Genomic DNA, 4,870 nt, shown 5'->3' on the forward strand with positions numbered 1-4,870 from the left:
GGCTGGTAAGCCTGTTGTTGTGGACGATGTTGCTGCTGATACTGAGGTTGCTGCTGATGCTGATGCTGATTAGGCTGCTGATACTGAGCATTATCTCTGAAAACAGGTGCTATATGAGCCACCTGGTGCTGACTGCTGGCGTGACGCACCGGCTTCCTCTTAACAGAGGGTCTTCTTGGTTTAGCATGGGACTGCACAGCATGTGCCTCCCCATCTTTCTTCTTAAACGCCCCATATCGTTTAGAAGAGCTTTCATCCTTATTCAAACGTCCTTCACGGACACCTTCCTCCAGACGCATCCCCATGTTCACCATTTCGGTGAAATCAGAGGGAGCACTCGCAACCATCCGCTCATAATAAAATGAACTAAGAGTCTTCAAAAAGATCTTAGTCATCTCCTTCTCTTTCAGCGGAGGAGTAATCTGAGCTGCTAACTCTCGCCACCTCTGGGCGTACTCCTTAAATGTCTCTTTATCCTTCTGAGACATGGCCCTGAGTTGGTCACGGTCAGGAGCCATATCAACATTATACTTATACTCCTTGACGAAGGCTTTGCCAAGATCGTTGAAGGATCGGATGTTTGCGCTATCAAGGCTCATATACCAATGAAGAGCTGCACCAGACAAACTATCCTGAAAATAATGAATCAGAAGCTGATCATTATCTGTCTGAGTAGACATTTTCCTGGCGTACATAACCAGGTGAGCAAGAGGGCAGGTGTTCCCCTTATATTTTTCAAAGTCAGGGACTTTGAACTTGACCGGAATCTTCACACCGGGAACCAGGCAAAGTTCAGCAGCAGACTTGCCAAACAGATCTTTCCCTCAGAGGGTCTTCAATTCCTTTCGCAGCTCAAGGAATTGATCATTCATAGCTTCCATCTTCTCATTGACATCTGGGCCATCAGACGGCTCAGAATGATAGATGGTGTCGTCTACCTTGGGAACGGTATGCACGACAGGAGGAGGAGCAGCAAGGACCGGGCTAGATGCCGGCATAGAAGCAAAAGTAGGAGCTGGAATATCTGGCATGAAACCCGGAGGCATACCCCACGGAAACCCGGCTGGCATGGCATTCGGCATGAAATGGGCACTAGCAGCTGGCACAGTCGGAGCAACCACTTCTGATATAACAGTCCTCTGGGGAGGAGTTGCAGGAGGCGGAGAAGGTTGATTCTGAGCAGACAAAAATTGCTCCATCAGAGCACTCAAACGGGCGACTTCTTCCTTCAGCTCTCTGTTCTCTTGTTCTAACTAATCCATCACTCTAGCATAATTGGCTCTGGTATAGTACCGGTGAGTCAGCTTGTCTTCAAAATAAATGAAGAGCACAGAGTTAGGCCACATACAAGAAGACCAGAACAACCTGCTTATGCAAAATGATGCATGCAATGCTCGTGCATATGCTTTGTTTTTATTTCAATGAACTTTTAGGGCATTATTTGCAAATTTTGAAATATTTAAGCATTTATTAGCATATGGAAAATATCTCATCAAATACATTTGAAACAAAGAAGTACAGCATTTTTTATCATTACAAGGGAAAAGGAATATAAACATCCTATGGATCCCTAGAAGCTCGGGATGCTGGAGGACGAGATGCACAAAGCTTCTTGATCTCTCTCTCATATGCCGCTTCCATATCTGCTTTCTCTTTCACAAGTCGATCATACTTCCTCTTCCAGAATTTGGAAGACTGAGGAAGCAGAGAAGTCCAAGTATCATTCGGATCATCGATCACCTGATGCTCGAGAAACTCAATCAGAGCGTTCTTCTCCTTGATTTGCTGAAGCAATTCTTCTCTTTCACGGATCCAGGCACGTGAAAGGTCTTCTTCTCTCAACTCCTCTACGCCTTGGTTGGGGAGGGTTGAAGGCCCAGCCACATCCAACAGTGTAGGTCTCGGATAGTCATATGGCATAAGATACTCAGAAGCTCTCTGTCTGACCCAAGAAGTATATGGCTCCAAAGCAATGCAGTTCTTCGGACCCAATTCATTCCTACCCTTCTTATGAATATTGCGCCAAGCGCGGACCATCCTGGCTTTCAGGCCTTGGGGATCTTTACCCTCCTGGAAGAACACACCTTCTAACAGAATGTTATGAGGTTTATCCTTTAGGGGGAACCCAAGCTGACGACGTGCTAAGATAGGATTGTAGCTGATCCCACCACATGTACCAAGAAGAGGCACATTAGGGAATTCACCACAATAATCAATGATCTGAACTGTATCATACACGCGATCATACCAAGAGATATCATCATTAGTGAGAGACATAAGCCTCGTAGACCACCGTAGACATCCCCTGTTCTCCTTGAAAGCAACCGTCTGCGGCAAGTGAGAAATAAACCACTTATACAGCAGAGGCAAATAGCACACAATAACTCCTCCACCCTTTGCATTCCTCAGATGCAAAGAGACATAGGCATCACCCAACAGAGTCGGAACGGGATTAAGAATAGAGAAGATCCTAATGGCGTTCACATCCACAAATTTGTCGATGTTGGGGAACAATACCAAACCATAGATGAGCAGCACGAATAAAGCCTCAAAGGCATCCTCACTCATGGCCTTCCCATAAACGGTAGCTTGAGCGATGAGGAAATCGGAAGGAAGACCCTGAATTCCACCTTTGGTAGTCAGGTTAGCTTTAATCAAAGATTCATCTATGTGCAACAAGTTTGCAATCTCTCAAGCAGTCGGAATACTCTCTAAGCCACTGAACGGCACCTGATCCAGAATGGGAATACCCACAAGATGAGCATACTTCTCCAAGGTAGGCAACAGCTGGAAGTCCGGAAAAGAGAAGCAGTGATACAGAGGATCATAAAACTGCGCCAAAGTACTCATCAGCCCTTCATCAACCTGAGTAGTCAACAGAGGCAGAAGCTTCCCATACCGAGCTTTGAAACCCAAGGGATCTAGTACATAAGATGTCAGATTCCTTAACTCTTTCACATCGGGCTGTCTAAAGCTGTACTTCTTGGTATGCCTTTTTGGTCTTTCCATGTCTGAAAATTTTGCATATAAACCCTTTAAGTTCCTTGAAAATTTTCTGATTTTTCTGATGACATGAATGCAGATGAATGCATGAATGCATGAATGCAACAATCACACTCAAGGATCAAGCAAATCACACCAGACAAAGGTCATGGGAAAGCTCATAGTATCCTTAATATCAATCATCCATTTTGGTGGATTATGGTTTTCACCTTATCAACACCCAAGTTCCATTGATATTAACGGTACATGAACCGGCTCAATCATCCTTAATATCAATCATCCATTTTGGTGGATTATGGTTTTCACCTTATCGACACCCAAGTTCCATTGATATTAACGGTACATGAACCGGCTCAATCATGAATCACGGGTTTGCTGAGAGTCACGAGCATGGAGTCTCGGTTAAGAACCACCCAAAGGGAGTGTACTAGGGTTTAAACCTGCCGAACATGTTCTACCAAAGGTTCCCATAGTCATCGTCCCATCTTTCGAATATTATCGGAGGAACGAATACTCGTATTCTAAAAATATTCTCAAGAGAGACTCTTATGAGTATAGTATCGCGTAACAATCGCATCAGATCTGACATCTGAACGACCTCCGCACTACGTCCTAAAAATAGGCCAAGATGGGCTTGGTAAACTAAGGTCCTTGGCTTCTAAGGCACATGATTGAAAGAATAATGCCTAACCACAAATAACTTGTGTGACATTATTAATCCAACATGACCTCCACCAAGTGAATGGACTCGCAAGTCAACTGGCTAAGGAACACTCCACACCAGTCGACAAGACTATGTCATTCTCCTATCCTAAGGTGCACTCGAGTTCGGGTATAGAACTCATCTCACAGAGATCACCAAAGCAAACAACAATTGTATATCAAGCAATTCAAACATTACAATCAATACAGTTATCCCAAATTGTACAAAAATATGTCATATAACAAATAAACAAATATCATACAACAAGGGTGAAAAGTAGGCAAAACCACCAAGGATTTTATGTCCCCAGCAGAGTCGCCACTTTTCTGTAGCGGTGTATTCGTCACTTTATGATTTATTGATTAAATCAAAAGCAAAGCATACAAAGAATCGAGTCGCCACCGCACTTTTATTTATCCTAAGGAATGGCTAAAAAGCGAACAAAAGCCTAAGAAGTTTTACACATAGAAAACTAATGAAAAGATCAGAGAATCTGGGTAAGGGGTAAATTACGCAATGGGAAGGTGTTAGGCACCCAAAACGTCCTAGGTACTCCTAGGGAGCCCTTTTCACACTTGTTGAATGAAATGTTATTTGTTATGAAATATTTATTGTGCAAACATGGATTGAAGGGATGAGAAAAGAATATACAATTTTTATTGTTTTTGTGTTTGGACGGATGAACCCGTTGCCTACGTACCTTTCCATGGAAGGTAAGGATCAAAACGCCGTAGTTCAGCTAAAAGATTTCCAAAATATGAGTGGGTTCATTTTAAAACAAAAGCCCTAAGGTCTTTCGTTATCCACGGGAGAAAACTCAACCTTATACAAACAACAAGTCCACCATGTGAGAAAAGCTTCAACTTGCTAGTGAGGCGTTAACCCTATAATAAGCAAGGAAGTCTTACAATTCAATCACTAAGGACAAAAGGTGAGATTAACATCAACCAGTTAGGATAAATCAAACCTATGGCTAATGTATGAAAACTTATCAAGAATGGGCAAAGCCACAAAACCATTGAATGAGTTGGATTAACCAATATAGAATTTATTCACAAAAGATGGTCAAAGTATGATTAGAATTTGATTCACAAAGAAGTATTAAGAAAATGAAGTTTGAAAAGTCAAAGGCTTAAGGCCTAGGTTTCTAGTTTGAAAAGAGAT

This window comes from Lathyrus oleraceus, chromosome 5, assembly GCF_024323335.1.
Source record: "Lathyrus oleraceus cultivar Zhongwan6 chromosome 5, CAAS_Psat_ZW6_1.0, whole genome shotgun sequence".
Classification (NCBI taxonomy): Eukaryota; Viridiplantae; Streptophyta; class Magnoliopsida; order Fabales; family Fabaceae; genus Lathyrus; species Lathyrus oleraceus.